Here is a 19,030-nt window from a genome sequence, read left to right on the forward strand (position 1 = left end):
AGTCCCTGCCTTCAGCAGCGTTAACATTAATCCCTCGCAAATGAAAGAGTTTTCTCTCGATCACAAGACCATAGAGCAATACATTCCGAGCCGTCCCAACCCAGGTTTTTCCCCGAAACTTTCCAAACTTCAACAGTAAAGTCCCTTGGCTCACAGCGTTCCCATGAAATCATTTCAAGTCCACAAGCTTCATATTAACCATCAGGTAGCAAGATCCCAAGGCTGCCGCCATCTCCCCCCCCCCCCCGTAACCCCGAGCGACCTTTTGTAAATCAGACGACGTCATACGTAGTATGACGGGACACCAATAACCCCCGTAATGGGAGGTCACCAATTACTTTTTGTTTTCAACTCTGCAGAGGTGGGCAAAACTTGTGGGCGAATTCCGAAATGAACGCTCAAACGTTTTTAATTTGAGTGATCAAGGGAGCGAGTCCTCAATACAGGTGACGCTATTTTATCTTTCTTCAACTGAGCCAGCTCAGGCCGAGCGCCAAAAGTTATCTCAATCAGAGATCGTTCACGGCACTTTGAGCGAGATCGGCCGATCGACGCGCTAGCATGCTCACTTCTGAACGCCGCGTCGTCTAGCGGCCAAATAGTTCGTTCAATAAAAAGCGCTGCCGTGAAGTCGAGAGAGATCTACCCGAGCGATTGAATTCATTTTTTAATGCTGATGGATCTCAATCACCTTGAGCGACCGGATGGTTTTTTCGACCACAACCGCTCACTCGGCGGGAGATCTACGTGTCCAAATTATTAATTTTTATCATCATAACTTATTTTGTAATTGTTATAATCAGTGACGGGATTAATATTTTTCTTTAATTGATTTGTGCGTTCTAAAAATAAAATAAAAAGCGGAACAGAGGGTGCCCAATACCAACCGCAAAAATTAAAAACTATTATAAAGGAATACGAAAAACAATTGGATAAAATAAAACGCAAAGTTTCGTATCTATAATGCTCTCTTTTATTATGAAAATATATCATCCGTCGAGATATTGAACGACGAAACCCCTTCCAGATTAAATTTTACCACTGTAGGTAACAGGTTCATCGAAATCTCGGGGACTCGATTGCTGCAAACATTTTTCTCTCGCTATTAGTAAATGTTAGTTTACGTCATATGACCCTTTAAGAAACCAAATTTTTGTTAGACTAGTGCTATATTCAGTGTCGGTGTAAGGGGGCGAGGGGGTGGTCCGCCCTGGGTAGCAGGGTAGCCAGGGGTGCCATCGGATAAGCTCAAGTGGGGGGTGTAACACGACGGACCAGTGAAAACTTCTGCACGGTCCTGGGGGGAGTCACAAAACATTGCCGCCCCGGGGACTCGGCCTTCTTAAGCCGCCATTGGTTTTATCGTCTACGAATATAATCAGTGGTCGGATTGGGAGGAGAGTAGTGGTTTTACCTCAGTTTACCGACTATCCAAAACCTTGGGGGGGAGCCTCCCACATCCACTAAGGGTCGCCTCTGGAAATAAAAATTATAATATAAAAACTTATTTTAAGGCGTTTGCAATTGTTTAAAGCCTTCAATATGTTTTCCCAATTCTAATACGTTAAGTCTAGCAGGCTGCCCACAAAGTTGAAATGTCTGGTTTCAGCGTTTTATATATTAGCCTATATGGAGAGATGACCCTAAAAAATAGTGAACAATGAAGATGGCGTCATGGGTCATCGTTGAGCTGAGGCACGGGCGTATTAACCATTAGGCATAGTAGGCACATGCCTAGGGCGCTATTTTTCTAGGGGCGCGAAAACTTTGATAAAGCCGCACGGTCGAAGTACTTGGCTTGCCCCGACTTAGCTGACCAACCCGTTAGACAATGCCAAGGGGCGGAAAATTATTCAGTGCCTAAAGGCGCCGAAAGTGTTAATCCGCCCCTGAGCTGAGGATGTGGCGGACGACCACCCACTGGTTAGTCGGAGTACAAACACCTTTTATTTCTTTGGGGAAAATGGGGATATAAAACCCTGCGGTTAGCTGAGGTATTTTTAGTAGTGAATTCACTTTTCAGAATGCTAAAAACGCTGTTTATTAACCGTTGATAAGTAGATTTTTAGCAGTGCTTATACTGTAGGCTGCTGTTTTATTATCTTATTTTTATATGGCACTATCAAACACGAGTTTTGACCACAATCATCGTGTGTTCCGTCGTCTAACCTTAAGCTTGCTATCATTCAAACCATTACATTTACACTGTTTTGGACGGTGCTATTAGAGTGTAATATCTATTATAATGGAGCAAGAATACATTATTATTCTCAAGTTCTCAATACCATAGCAGAGCCTAAGTCTTAGCGCCAGTTCCGGATAAGGGCGATGGAAACTGGTCATTCTCTCTATGACGTTAAGTAGTAACGATATTATTGAAAACTACGTCTCTGATTTTCAGCGGAGGATGTTCGGTCGGCTATTCTTTCGAACGAGTTCTCCCTTTCACCTTCATTTTGGTATTAAGTGTAAACATAAATCTATAATATTGTTAACTAAGTATGTATAGTTAAAAATGGGAATATAAATATACGAATTGTGCAATAACAATACTAACCTAGTATATTGTTTGCTAATGTAGGATGTATAATTAAATTTATTTTTGAGTTTTAAATCGTTTAACTCTCGTTTACATTTAGAACTTAATAATATGTAGTTTCACTCGTCTTGGAAAAAAAGTGTAAAATACATTTCAGAACAAACAAATTAATTGCTCAATATTTCTACCCTATGGCGGCAAGTACCTTAGGTAGCACGTGAAAGATTAGGCCCTCCTCAGTTCTAATGTCGAAATGGTCGAAGGGCCGCCTCAATGTCTGGAGACCACCTGTGTCGAGATATGCAAAAACCTCGAGAAAAGTGGACCACTGAATTGGAATGCATTGGATAGGTGCAAGGTGCGTTAGGGGGTACAAACAATCACCGAGTGAAGCGTCCGGAGGGAAAGCGTTTAATACTGAGGCTGCATTGCCTCTCTGCACCGTCATGGCAATCCGTTGTCATGTTCCTAAAAACTTGAGAATGGTTAGCTCTATAGAGATTTGAAATTTAAACTCAATGTTCAGGGCCTGATTTCCAATTAAACGCGCCTAATTCCAAATAGTAATCAATTACTATTTATTTATTCGACTTTGGACTTTTGCCTCTTTGCTTCTCTTATCTATTTTTCCGGCTGGTCTCGGCGGTATTTTCCTGGGCGCGTCCATGTTTGGGTTTCCCCCTTTCAGCCCCATCCTCCATTACGGACACCCAAAGAGTGGATGCGGCTAGACTCCCCTCGACTTGCACCTCTTTACTTCCCTTATCCATTATTCAGGTCTATTTTATTTTGGAAAAATGACGCGTGGTCACGCCGTTATTTGTTTTAAAACGTCACCCGGTTGGTTTTCCTCACTTGAGTTTCTTGCACCCGTCCCGACCTTTAAACTTTTTAACGGGTTAGTGTGAAAGAAAGGGACTTCGTAGAAGGGGAGGTTTAGTTGGGATTTTTAAGTAGTTCAGGACTTTTTGCTACGCGTGTTACGTGTGTTATGTTTTTGCTACAGCGTTTACCTTTCGTAAGTACAAATCAGATCTAATTCATTAAAACTAAGACTTCGGGCAAAGCTAGAGACGAGTCGGGCCACTTTTTGTTTGGTCCGACCCGACCCGAAAAAATAAAATTTTGCCCGACCCGACCAACCCCAAAATTTTTAAAAACTTAAAATAAATTTACCCGACCTAACCCGACCCGATAAATAAAAAAATTGATTTTGCCCGGCCAGGCCTGGCCCAGAAATGTGACAAGACCCGAAGACCAGATAATTCCCGAAATCCCGACCCGACCCGAAGAACGGCCACAACCCATAGCACGAAGCTTTTTTTATTTTATTATATAGTGTAGGTGTAAATATGCATTATAAAATATAACAAGAAGCATTTATTTATTTAAACAATTTTTTTGAAGAAAGGTTAGTTGCGAAACAGTTGAAATTTGTTCTTCGAGGACCAAGTGTCAGTCCCGTGCTGGAAAATACGCGTTCGTCACTCGTTTGTGACGCGGGAATACCTAGAATTCTTCTAGCTATAATTTTTCTAAGTGCGCCGAGACACGCGGCTTGTAAATTCGCAATTTAACGCCGGGAAATCGAAAGTAAAACCAAAACTAAACGTAAGAGAAGTTCAGACGAATCGGAAGACTGAGACGACCTTGAATTGATAGTCAATAAACGCTAGTCGCGCTACTTGCAGTACTAATTATGTCACTACGTCTATCTCTCACCCACACCCTCTCTCTTCATCTATACCACTTCGCAGGGCCGGCGTGATGCGGGTGCAAAGGGTGCGGTCGCACCCGGCCCCGCACTTGCTAGAATTTAAGGGGCCCCGCAAATTTCCTTTTATATTAGAAAATAAATGATTCAAATAAATTGTGGGATCATTTCGTTATTTTATTATACATCTAAAATTTCTAAGAAACCATTAAACGAAGCGGGTGATTATTTTTGTAATAAACCGGCCCCGCAGCGTAGTGGGCCAGCGGGGCCCTCGCTGGTTTCTCGGTATTTCACACTTTCAAGCATTTAACGGGAAATTCCTGAAAAATCCAGTTATAGATAAGGTAACAAAAATGCAGGTGTCCAATGTTCATTTCCAATATGGCAATATCCAATATATGGGAAGAAAGTATACGAGTGGCGCAGAAAAGAAAGCATGAAGAAATTGCCGATAAAGAGAAGGATGCGCCTTCAAAAATTTTCGAAAAAAGGAATTGTACTGGCACACTTATAAGCAACGAAAACTGTAGGGTTCACGAAGAATTAAGAGAGAACTTCGTTCAGTCATCGGGTGTCGAAGAAGATAAAATTGTGTGCGTGATTAAATCATCGTTCGAACGCGTAACTTTGTCACCAATCAATAATAATAAAAAACGTCAATGTATAATAATATGGTGTATTTACGTGTAAACTAATAATAATAATAATAATAAAAATAAAAATTATAATCAGCTAGGCTAATACCCAAGTCACAACCTTAGGCCTAAGTCATCAAGCGACTTTTAAAGCCATTTATCCAGGTGGCCGAGTTACAATGCGTAGGAGGGTGGTGGCCAGGTTACAGCTGTTAGATTTCAAATTCCGGCCTTTTTAAAAGCCCTAAGCATTATGTCTTGATTTCATCGTTAGTTTGATTATTTGGTACGAAATGTTGACCAAAGATAATATAGTCAGCAAAACCAAAAAGTGACAATGGACGTAGCGACTAAACATTTTAGCAGAAATTGTATTTATTTTTCAAAATTATCGTTGAATTGGTTATTCAACCATTTTTAGGACACGAAAAAAAAAGAAAATTTTTAGTTATGAAGGTCCCGATGAAACAGTTTACAATGTGAAGGTTCAATTTAAAACGAATAATTTTTTTTAAATTAGTTGATAACGCGTTATCCGCCATGGAAAGTAGATTTAAATTGTACAGAGAGCACAAAGATGTATTTGGCTTCCCATATGGTGGGGGTGCAATAAAAAACATTTCGGAAGAAGATCTACAAAATTATTGTAAAAATCTTGAAACGACGTTAATTGACGATGTAGACGGAGAAGAATATTTCAAGAGTTTCAGTTGTTTAAAGATGTTATTCCTGTAACAGTCTTGACAGCTATTGATACTTTAAATTATATAACTAAAAATAACATGGTTGTACCCTAATATCATATGTAACATAATCACTCATAAGTATGCCATAAAAGCATTTTCGTTTATGAAACCTTGTTCACGGGATATGACGTAAATTACGTCACTTACAACTCCGTGACGAAATATGCGTCATCAACTTTACTGATGGGAAACGGAAATTAGTGAGAATTCCTCGCGCGTTTCTGGCTTTGCCCATGTCAAGTTTAGCTCGTGCCTCGCGATCACATGATTTCATTTCCATGGTAACCTTTTCAATAGCGCAAGTATTATAAGCATTTTTGCACTTTTGGGTCCGCTCATTGAATGTTCCGCTTGAAACAAGGTCTCATTGAAATTTTTTCAATGGAAATGTCATACAGAGGCATACTTATGAGTAATTATGTTACATATGCTAATATTGTAATAGCTTTGAAAATTTTGTTGACCACTCCAGTTTCAGTAGCCTCAGCAGAAAGATCTTTTTCAAAATTGAAATTAATTAAAAACTATCTAAGATCAACTATAAGCCAAGAGAGACTGTCATCACAAGCCTTATTGTCAATTGAAAATAAAGTGGCGAAATCATTAGAGTTTGATGGCGTAATAAAAGATTTTTCTTCCAAAAGATCTAGATCAATTTTAAAGGGTAAAGGTAACAAGTAACTGTTACAACTGTAAATGAACTATGAAAAATAAAATGTTAGACTCTTAAAATAGTGCAATATTTGATGGGTAAAACGGGGGGGTGTAAAAGGAGGGTAAAGCTATAGGGGTTATGAAATCCGAAAGTCGAGAGCCCCGCAAGTATATTTCGAACCCAGCCCCGCAAAACACCAAGCCGCCCCTGCCACTTCGTACAACACCCGAAGGGCTGACAACTTTCACAAGCCATACGCAGTACGCAGTCGCGGGTAAGGGTCGGGTCGGGTCGGGTCGGGTCGGGTCAGGTCAGGCCTTTTTTGAAAGCCCGGCCCTTTGGAAAATAAGCCCCACCCGACCCGTAAAAATTAAAATTGATTTCTGCCCAACCCGGCCCGAAGCGACTTCTTAATGCAGTTAGATATTCATGGTTGAAATGAATACATGCATGCTACTACCCATGCTGGATTTGTCACCAGTCCGGTCTGTGGACACAGGCGTAGAGCAATATGATAAGGACCTCCGGTGGTGTGCACTCACGTCAGTTTTTATACACTACTCCCCAACAATCCGACCCCTTATGTACGCCACTGATTAGATCCGAAAACAAAATAATTTTCCAGTGTAAAACCAGGATTAATTAATATCGAGAGAAAAATGTTTGCACCCCAGATTTTGATGAACGCGTAACTTACAACGGTAACATTCAATCTAGAAGGGGTTAGTCGGTCAATATCTCTTATAAAATAGTTCCATATAGATATGGAATTGTTTTTCGTATTCCTTTATAATATTTTTTAATATTTGCGGTTAGTATTGGGCACCCTCTGTTCCGCTTTTTACTTTATTTTTAGAACGCACAAATCGATGAGAAATAAAAGAAAAATATTAATCCCGTCACTGATTATAACAATTAAAAAATAAGTTATGATGATAAAAAATTAATAATTTGGACACGTAGACCTCCCGCCGAGTGAGCGGTTGTGGTCGAAAAAACCATCCGGTCGCTCACCGTGATTGAGATCCGTCAGCCGTAAAAAATGAATTCAATCGCTCGGGTAGATCTCTCTCGACTTTACGGCAGTGCTTTTTATTGAACGAACTATTTGGCCGCTAGACGACGCGGCGCTCAGAAGTGAGCATGCTAGCGCGTCGATCGGCAGATCTCGCTCAAAGCGCCGTGAGCGATCAACGACTGAGATAATATCTCGGCGCTCCTACTGAGCTGGCTCAGTTTTGCCCTAACTTTGAACAAGATTAGCTGACTTCTAATCTACAGTGCTCGCTCACTGCAAAGAATTTTCAAATATGAGCGCTCGCAATTTTTGCCCATCTCTGAGAGACAGAGCCCCAAAGAGACAGAACTGGAGAGAAGTCCACTTCCACCACCCGGAGACAGAACTCTGCTTCTCGAGCCAGAGAAGAACCATATCAAAATAAATATAAAATAATGCGCGATGAAGTCGCGCTTAAATAATAATTAACCCTCGTTGCCACCCTCATGATCGAAACAACCATCACTGACTACCTTGATGACCTACATCCAGGGCATTCCGACCGGAAGAGCATATTCCAAGCAGCCATGAATCTGGGAAATTTAATGCCCTCAACACCCTCAAATCACGTAATATTTAGATTCTATACCCCAATTTACGTATATAACATTAAAAACATTAATAGGTTGCCATTGGATTTTTTTTAATCGAGAAAACATTTAAACGTATCTTTGATATTCACAATGTATTTCACGCAAAAGCACGTATCTTGCTTATTTTCAGCTCCTATCTCACTTCATGACGCAAAACCACGTATATCTAAATATTCCCCTTTAGCAAAATATTTTTAAATTAAAATCCTCATAATTTCAATATTGAAACGAAATTAACTCACATGTAAAAACCTAACCCACGATTTCACAAGTCCCTGCAAAATAAACAAACAATTTTGCTCAAAAGATACGTGGTTTTGTTTTAACGGCGACGATTATTCACTTGTTGCCCCCGTCCGCTTATGAAGTTAGAATATAGGAAGAAACCCGCAATCCGGTCGCCAAACCGTAGACGAGCAAATAAAGAGAATAATAGAAAAGTGTGAATAAAGAAACGCGTAAACAAGCAGCCCCCAAAGACGTCCCGTTCTGTGAAGTGCGTGTGTCGGGCACCTTACGTAAACCGAGGAACGAGAAAACCCGACAACGTAGCGGAGGACACCGAAACCAAGTGATGAGTAGAATTTCCATCATAACCCCCCCCCCCCCCTTGTAGAGTACCCAGGGTCGAAATACGAAATAGCCAGTGAAAAGTAGATAAAAAGTCTTGAAAAGAAAGCTTAATCCCTCGCTATTGTCCGAGAAAAGGATTTAAGACAGGTCCCCTCGAGGTTGAGAGTTCATTCTGCTTCTTGTATTTATACAGTTCGAATTACCTTTTCCGTTCACGTTGTGCCCTCGCTGTTGCCATTTTTGTGTTAATTATTGTCATTGTTTAATTGTAGTATTTAATTGTAGTGTTTATTATTATTTAGTGTAAGTGTATATTTGTTTCTGCCCCCTCCATCCTTTGAAACCAAGATGCCTGAGAGTAGGGATACCGGAACCGATCCCATAGAAAATAGTAAGAGATCGTTTCATTAATAAATTTAAGGTCAAGAGTGTATTTTTAGGTTTCAGTTCCCCCATGTATGTTGAAAAAGCTAAAAGAACCATAGTGGAGATGGCCTAACCATCACTATTGTCAAGTTAAAATTATCCCCTCATTCCCCCCCCCCCCCCCAATTTTGATAATTTTTGAATTTTTGTGTTTTTATAAAATTAAGTGTCAAATAAAGATGTGATTGATTAAAGACCAAAGGTTTCCATTCTGATTTCGAATCTCCCCAAAAAAATTTATTTTTCTTTCCCCTGTATGTAACCCCCTCTCTCAGATTTAATTTATCCTACGACTAGGCCAGGACTCGCATTTTGTCACAATCTTCCCCGCGTTGGTGAATTAATATCTTTGAGCAAGGGCTAGGAATATTTCTGTCCATCATCATACGACGGAATTCCTAAAAAGCTTGCAATACCCTCACATTATCCTCTCCTCCCACCCTCCAGAAAACTCAATTTTAATTTAAACATCTTTTATTTAACTCTGGTTAAATTCGCGGAATGCAGTTCGACTTTAACATTTCCGGGGAAGTTTTCCCGTTCTTGGGGTGGTCTGGTTCTCTTGTCGTCTTTCTCCAGCTAGAAAGGGAATGGCACAATTTGAATCGTCTAATTTTCCCTCGGTCTTTTGGATTTGTTCTCTTTCTATTTGAGAAGGGTGGAAATGTGGGGTGCCGAAAGCGTAAGCTTGGGTGCACTAGTTATTTTTGTTTGTGGTATCGGATGACGTGATAATGCAACTAAGTTTCTGATTGGCTGGAGTTGATCTCAATCCATTCCAATGGAAAAGACTCTATTAGGCTTTTGCAGATTCTTTTATCTTGGGTGCGTGGATGACAAACGGAAAATTTATCCCTCGTGCTGTGAATCTGGGTTCGTAAGGCTGCAGAAATGGTAAAGTTTCCATCAGGAGGGTGATGTTTGGCGGCTTATTTAGTTAATTCGTCCACCTGGACGGTGAAGGACACCAAAAGTATACTCCTGAAAGCGTGCCACCAGCGTCCGATACGTGGCACGAGATGATGATTCTAAAGTGTGCAACGCACCGAATTACAGTCCGTAATTGAGTTTGCAAGTTATCTCTCCTCTGGGTTAAGGGGTTTTCCCCCGAGCTCTTCGGTTTCCCCTTCCATAGAATCTTGTTGAGGTTAACGGTAATAGTTAGTGTAGGGCGCTGTTGGCTCGCGTGGCATGAACAGCTTGCCACTACCCCCTTACGCATTGTAACCCGGCCACCTGAATTAATGGCTTCAAAAGTCATTTGATGACTTAGGCCAAAGGTGATGCATTAGGTATTAGCCTAGCTGATTATTATTAATGACGCTAAATTCGCGACCAATCAAGTGAACGCGAAACTTTTCGAGGCCCCAAACGATGGCCTACGTTTCCAGTTCGCTCGAAAGATACTGGGCTTAATCATGTGTCGTTGGGCGGCTAGCGAAAAATAGGATGCCATTTGTTGTACTTCGAAAGCTGCATCAGTATAGCACCCAGCCCGAGTTGACTCGCGTCGGTAAGCACTTTGGTTTATTCTTTCGCGTCGTAGAGGGCAAGAATAGCGCTTTCCGTGAACCTTGTCTTTAGCGTGTTGAACGCGAATGCTTCTTGTTGATTCGCCTGCCACGCCCACTCTACATCTTTGCGTAAAAGAGTAGTCAACGGCTCGTCTTTGACCGCGAAGAATTAATTACAATCCGTCTAAAGTAACTGGAGAGTCCAAGAAAGCGGCTTAGTTCGTGCACGTTCGTCGGAACGGCAATGTTTTCAACGCAACTGATTTTTCTCGATCCCAGGCGTATACCAAACTTGTTTATCTCGAGCATTTTCTTACATCTCAGAAGTGGGACTTAAAAATTTTTTATATGTCCCCGGATGTGACAGTTGCTATCACCGTTGATTCTCTTGGTTGACCTCCCCTTTAGAAGTTGAAAAGGTTCACATCGTGGTCAAGGGAGTGCTGTTCAAGATATTTGGTAACTTCTGGCTTTGTTTGAAGTTTAACCCCTGTAGGAGTGTAACAGTATACGTCCTTGACCCTTCTGACCTGTGGTAACTCCAGACTGTCATATCTTTTGCTTTGTCCATCCAATTGGTAATCCAGGAACAGCTTGGCCAATGTTCTCTTTTATGGTTTCTCCCCTTTGCTTTTGTGAATTACATTTATATGCAGCTCCAGACTCCTCAATTTCTTCTACCACTTCAACTGATTCCGGTTCTGTTCTTTGAGGTTTTTCACAATGTTTTGAGACAACTTCATTTTAAGCCTTTTTCACTGGCCAAAAAAAAATATTTCTCACATATGTCTGTTTTGCCCTTAAGCAAATGATTCGACTACAGTTCTATCTTCAGGTAACCATATACGGTACCCTCGTGTCTTTCTGGCTTAGCTCTACTGTGAAGCTTACATTCCCGGCGCTGCGGTGTTATGTGAACGAAGACTAGACATCCAATACGTTTCAGAGACCTCGCGCTGGGCTTTTTCTTCCTCCATAATTCCAGTCGTACAGCATTTTCCAATTTGGAATGTCTTGATCGATTCTTTAATGTGGTAGCTGTAAGGACCAATACTTCTCACAGAGTATGTGGCAATTTCACATCTTCAATTAACGTCCTGACTGTGTTAATAAGAGTCCTATTGGCCCGCTCAGCTACTCCATTCATTGGTGGTGAATATGGATTTGTGCGCTCATGTTTTATTCCAATTTGCGTGCCAAGGTTCGTAAAACGTTCAACACAATATGTAATGCCTTGATGCGTCTCCCAGTGTAGGTTTCGGCTTCTAAAAGGGATGCAAACATCAAGACTACTTTTAGTAAACTGCAAATGCTCCAGCATGTTATGTATATGGTAAAATGTAATTGAGGTCTTCGTCGTTTAAATGTCCAAGTCTGTTATGCCCAGGGCCGGATTAGGCGATTTTTCTCCCGGGGTTCAAAATAATATTCACCCCTTAAAAACTTAAGGATACTTAAAACTTTTACCACGTAGTCAGGTTACTCTTAAAAATTGTTAGAATAATAATTTTTTAAGCCAAAATGAAGTGTTGAAACTTTTACTTTTTGCACACGGTATAAAGAAAGTAACATGATCACAGAATGATTTCGGAAATGAATTGCTTTTATACCAACACAAATTCAACCCAAAAATAATAGACGGCTCCATCTTAAAGGGTCATACCGAAGTTTGAAAAAATTCGGCCCGTATTTGCTACCACGTGATAGCCCTAAATAACAACTAGTATTCGTTAATACAACATCGTACTATATTTGCTGTAGGGTCATTCCATGTGAAATCGACCAACGTCCCCACGGCACTATCTACGATTTTATTGAAACTCCATACACAATTAAAAGGAACATATTTAGGAAGAAATCCAAAGTTTTAGGTCCAAACTCTTGTAACTTTTGGAGAAATGGTCTTTTGAAATTTGTTAGTGCACGCAACTTTTTTTGCGCCGTTTTAAAGTGCGATGTTTGAGCCTTTATAATTAATTAATTTAAAGGAGTACATTTATGAAAAAAATTGTAACATTTAAAGACTTGTTGGAAATTCGCTTAAAAATATTAGTTTCGTACTGTGGGATATATATAATTTTTAAAAAAATGTCAAAGTCGGCGTAATTTTCACCGAAATTGCAAAATGAGATAAGCTAAAAGGTCAAGATTTTCAAATTTTTTCTTTACGGTTACTATAAAACTTTGAATATTTTTGCTAAAGGATGCCTTTCACCGGAAAATACATTAATATTCAGGATCTCAGTAAAACGTTTCCAATTTAACCTCCTTCAATATAGACGTTTTTACCAAAAACGTGAAAACATGGTAATACGTTTAGTGTTATATAGACTGTTGGGAAACTAAAAATCACATAAAATCTTATACCAATAAAAAGACAAGATTTCAATCTACAACATGTAAAAATAAAAATGTTGACTATTAAGGTTTTTCTGGTCCAAATTTAAACGTCAACTTTGACCGTTTCTCAGATATTTATTTGTTGCTTTTGTACAAAGATACTATTTTGTCATAGTCTAATTTTTTTAGAACGTATTTTTTACAGTCTGAAGTCGTTTGCGGAGCAAGAATTGCTAATATGTACTGTGACGGTATCCAACATACATCCATTCTGCGTGGAAAGCCCTTTCCGTTTCATGCAGTTTACCGAGACATCTTTCTGCTCTTCTGATCGTTCGATAACGTTTCCTACGTAACGTACCACTCTTCATCATAGGTACAAGCAATGAAAACCCCTGGTATGCAATCTTCCCATGATGTTAGTTGAAAGACGACTGGAAGAAATAATACAAATTTTGTACCAAAATTATCGGCAGATACTCTTTTGATATTAATCTCGTTCTCGGACTGTGGCATAAAAGCGTGATGTGATCGCGTTCCCGGAATAGACTTAATACCAATACGATTTTTTTTTACATTTTAAAATGGGACGTATTTTCAGTAGTATATACAATGGACAATTATACCCAAGTCTGCCGGTTGTAGTCGGTGTAGTGTAACGCTGTCGGGGAGTTTTCCGAGTTTTTTTAAAAAAATAAAAGACGTAATTTCTTGTAAGTTGTAATAGGTGATTCTGAAATATAATATCGGCAAATACATGTATAAAAGAGTAAATTTTTTGGGCGCGCGCTCTCGATATATTAGTAGATTGTGGCTCGCGGGGTTTTTGCGCGCGCGTTGAAAATGAAAAAAGAAGTGCGCGCTAAAATACGTTAACCATACAACATAAAGTAACCAAATCATGTGAACACCAATCTTTTTCGGAATCAGCTATTAAATCCAGTTCGGGTCCCTGCTGAAAAATCCGAAATGACGTCCCTGACTGTAATCCAATGGGATTTTTACCATTGCTGTAATGTCGTTTAATCACTTTTTCTTTTTCGTGTATCCTACTTTATCAGAAAAAGGTGCAAGCGAATGCTTTCCCCGCTAAGACTGCTCGCCGAACCAAAGATAATATAGAGACGGATGCGAATATACTCGCGTTTCTTGCTCCCCACCCGTAACGTTTTACATGTTGGGAGCGAAGGGGCAAATAAAGTGAGAGGCTGATCCTGGTAGATTCAATACTTAGCGTCCTCTCTCCACACTGGTGACGCCAAGGATTATCATTGAAAGTAATTTTTTTCTCTAGATGGAAACAGCTAGCGGTTAACTAGGATGCGGCCCCGATCTTTTAACCCACCCCATCCACCCGTTGGGGGTGACTACTTTCACGAGCCAGGTAGTCGCTCGTCTCGCAATTTTGCATCCTTTATTACCCCTTCGCTCCGCGCGTATCGTTTAATTACAACGTAGCAGTGCGTTGATGATAATGTCGGAAAGTGATTAGGATACTCAATGAAACTCTGATTAAAATGCTTTTATTGATAGATATAAAATAACATAAAAATACACAATGTAAACAAAAAGTTAAAAATGGGACTTCTTACATAAATCGGGCGTATCCTCGGGATACCTGGCAGCCATGGTGAGGGTTATACACTTAAAAATGGGGGCGGTAAAGAAAAAATAAAGAGAGAGAACTTGCGTTAGGCGCTTAAATTTACTTGGAGATTTTAGAAATTATTCGGGAGAGTAGCTCTAAATTTAGACTGGCGTGGTGACTATACAAATCGGTTAAGATACTGTTATGGGTAGGGGGCTCGGTTTTTATACGGGTCGGTATAAATTAGTATTGTTGGGGGCTCTCGACACGGGGTGTTTCTCGCTCTCGGGACAGGAAATTAACAAAACACTCTAACTTGGTATTGAAGCAATCATTGGGGAGTATCAATTAAACAGGGTTTTAGGGGCTCTAGATTCAATATTTTAACTTGTCGGGGATTGGCGTGAATGCTTAAACGTAGTTTTCCATTTCAGGGAATAGTGAGGGGGGTTTTAAGTACATTTTCAACGTTACGGTTTCGCTGTCAGGCGATGTTGTCTTATTTTTGCTGGCTCTTTCCCTTGGTGTCTCGAATACCGGATTACTGCATAAGCGACTTAGACGACTTTATTTCTTGATACAGAAGGGGACGGTACCCTGGAATGTCCTTTGCCAGTAGATGATACTTCGACGACTGGTCGGTTTGGAGGGGTGCCTTTAGTTGACTAGATCTGCTGATAGTTTTTCCATCACGAGGAAAACGTTCTTTGATTTAGGGATTCATTTGAAATTAAACGCGGTGGGCATTTCGCCTCTTTTGGATTGACCGCTATTTTTGTGCATTATGCATCTTTTATTTGACTACGTTCTTGGGATATCGCAGACTAAGCACGGGTTGAGTTGGTGTTCTCTCCTAGTCCCGATTCTGTTCGAACTCTTCCTGTTAATTATTTTTGTTTCCTTTGCGTTCTCTGGTTTTGTTGTTCTTCGGTCTAGGGGGGGGGGGGAAGTCGGGTGTAGGCTTGGTAGTGGTTTTTACTTGCAGTTATGGTTTCTTGGGGGGTTCGGACGCTCTTTCTTATTTAGAACTGTCGCCTCATAGTGCAATCTGACCCTTCTGGGTGGATTTTCTATTTTTTCTGGGTGCCGGATTGTCTATCTGGGGGAAAGTAACCCTAAGGTGGGACAATGAATATAATAGATTCGCTAAATTTTGTTTTTAAATAAAATTTTAAGATTTTTAGGGGTTTTTTAATTTAATTTTAATATTTAGAATAATAAATTTATATCTATTTTCTGGGATTTTTCTGGGGCTTTCTAACCATACCACACATGACATACCAAGTATCGTAGGGGTTAATCAAGTGTATTAAAGGATTTTTAATCAATTGGGAAGTTCTTGATTAAATTTGATGTATACTATGGTAAATTATCAAATATAGGATTATGGGATAAACACAGGAGAAATAGCCTTACTTCTATTTAAAATTCATAAAGGGGATACACAACACAAAAAACACAATCCTAACATTAATTTTCACAAACGGAACAAACAATATTTATGAATATGATTTTATAGGTTTATTTTAATTATGGGTTTTAAATTGTTTATTGGATTTATTTTTAGATTTATATTTAGGTACTTATAGGCTTGAGTTTTAACTAATTTTACTTTTGAATTTTTTGTCGGCTTACTAATTTTTATTCACTTATGTGGTTAGAAGAAATTGATTATCGTTATTTTACCCGTTATGCGGGGGGGGGGGATATATTTCATTCATTATTTAAAAAAAGATTAAATGGCATAATAAAAAAAGACAATCAAAAACAAATTTTCTTCCTCGACGGAGGGCATTTAAACAAAAAAATTAATTTATAAAAAAATAGAACTTGCCACCAGAGGGCGCCACAGGGGGTAACACCTTATCTATATTATCCTTGGTCCAACCCTCATCGCATTGCTTCGCGAACCAGCGCGAAGAAATAAATATGTTAAAAGGAAAACGTAAATCGGGCAATGATCTTTAAAAGGAACGTCTAAAAAGGCAACAGGTAGAAAGCAAGTAATAAATCAAACGCGAAAACTAGATACCTGTATTAAAAAGGATAAAATAAAAGGTTTGGCGGATTTTTGTACTATAGTAAAAATGTTATATTATGGTATTATGAAAATTTTAAAAAGTAGAACACGTTTTTGTTAAAGCAACACGCGGCAATGTAATTTTGTAAACTATATTGGTATTTAGTCTAGTTTAAAATAAAAAGTAATATTGTTTCGTCACATAATCTATTATACTCTTAAAATACCAATTTCTAGCCACATCTATTGATAAAGAAAGGAACTACTCAAGTCAGGAGCGCCGTGATATTTAATAAGTTTCACAAAAAAGGATAGAGGGCGCAAGTGCTTGAAAGGGCGTAAAAAATAACCTGACCCGACCAGCTTTAAATGCCTGCGCACGCCTATGGCTTGTTGAAATAATGGAAATTTTTCACCTACAAACAGACGGTGATGGGCACCACTCCTCTCCTTCTGAGCGCTTTTGTTATTATGCCTTGACAATGGCACAGCGTTGTGCCGAAACTAGTTGGTTTTGTAAATAAACATCATACTTACGCAATAATGTCGTGTTTTTGTTCTTTACTTTTTAATACATAGCGTAAGGCGTTTCAATCAATTTTATCATTATGAGGGAAATTAAGTGCAAAATGTTTTTTTTTTAAAAAGCGTGAAACGAAAATGAGCGGAGCGCCAATTTCCGCGCTCATAAAAAAGGTAAAAATGAGGAACGCTTATTTTACCGCTCTAAATAGAGCGAAAGGAGAGGAGCGCTTATTTAACCGCTCTAAAATGCGTGAACGTGAGCGGATATTAGGCTAGCGAGTGCGAGCGCTGAGTGAGCTGAGCGGCTCTTTGACGAAAATGCCCATCACTGTAAACAGAACGTTGTTTTTGCTAAGCCTTAACATGTCAAAAAAGCTACCTCGTTAAAAGGAAACACTTGTGGCACACCGAACACGTGAAAAATGTCCATTATTTCAACAAGCATTATACAAAAAGTAACTTACAGGTCCTGGCTCTCGAAAATATTACTTGGCGATCAATGTTTTATTGAAGCGGGACACCAAAACCAGTGGGCTCTATACTCTTAAAGGGTTTCGGTTAAAATTGAAAATATTGCGTCAAATACAGGGAATTATAGACCATTGGCTGAGGCAGAAAAATATTGGTTGTATAGGTGTATGTAGGTTGCAGGAATCGCGGCACCTTCCCAGCTGCAAAAATACCTGATTTAATTAATTAACTTAATTGGAAATCGATGAAAATAGCGCGACTCGCTGCGTTTGCACCAAAAGAATAGGTGTGATAAATTTGGCGGTCCTAGGTTGAACGGCTCTGACGCCTATAGAGAAACAGACGCAAGACAGAAGACACTTAGGAATATAGTACTAGATAGTATAGATGACCTTGCAATCGTCAAAACGTGATTCTTCGCTATTGCTGTATCCATTTGGGCTCTCGGGGACCTATTTATTGGGCATACGCTGTCTCTGGCGCCATTGGCGATAGAAAGGAATGGAATAGGAATCGATAGGTGATATCGTGCCCTCTTCCATGTGATATTTTCCTAGCATAATCGTTGTGTCACTTTTGGGCAGTAGAGCCTTAAAGTTGGATATTCGCTTCATTTGAAAGAAAAATGATACATTAATCGAAAGTCTGTCGCTCTCTTAATTTTGGGCAAAGAAGTCCAGAAAATAGTTAGGCGTGAAAGGGTAAGTGATGTGTAAGTTGATAAGGGATATCACGCCATTGTTGTTGCTGTATCGTGTTTGGCACTCGAAGGTTCAGATATCGGTCGTGCGCCGGATTAAAGAAGGTGCATTGCAGATTGTGTGTAGTTAAATGTCTGTTTGATCTAGTTAACTTCCTCATTAAGTTACTCCTAGGCTATTATTGTTTAGGTAGAATTGGTGCGCCCCCAAACAGCCTTGCGTCCGGGGGTCAGCGCCCCTGGCCCTCCTCTTAATTTGGCCCTTCTTATTCCAGAGTTCATAAGGATATGAGATTCCTGTGCATCCCTGGAGCATATTCTCGCTGGGCCAGATTTGGGAGCCTGTTAGTAGCTATACGGTTTTGCGGCCGATGATGTATCCGGAGGGGTTGTTAAGAACAGTGAGGCAGAATGACATTGTTTATTACCAGGGACGTCATTTGGGTGGGGCAGGGGGGGGGCAAATGCTCCTTAATTTTTACGAGTCAAAAAGGTCACGAAAAAACTTGCATAGAACTTTCATCCAAACATTGTTTTGGCTTGAATGCTATTATTTTTTTCTTATTTAGTTCTGCGATATCCATTTAATTTTTAAACTATGCAGCTTCAGTGACTAAACACACGACGGTCTGATAATCGATTTTGTTCAAGGTTTGTAGAGAAATTCACTATAGAGGTTGGCTCTTGTCAGAGTGTCGGAAAAGGAAATTTCAAGCAGCTGGGTTAGAAGGGGGGAAGACAGTGGCGATGATGGAGAAAGAAAACGAAACAAGACGCCGCGTCACCCACGTCTAACAGTCTCGGTTAGCTAAATTGGCTGAGGGACGACATGGACTAGTTAATTAGTCCATGGGGACGAGGGGCTTTTTACAGATGGAATTAATTTCTAGGTAAGCTTTTAATATACAATAATTATGTTGAAAAGCACGTT

Source organism: Leiobunum rupestre, chromosome 3 (assembly GCF_980474605.1).
Source record: "Leiobunum rupestre chromosome 3, qqLeiRupe1.1.hap1, whole genome shotgun sequence".
Classification (NCBI taxonomy): Eukaryota; Metazoa; Arthropoda; class Arachnida; order Opiliones; family Sclerosomatidae; genus Leiobunum; species Leiobunum rupestre.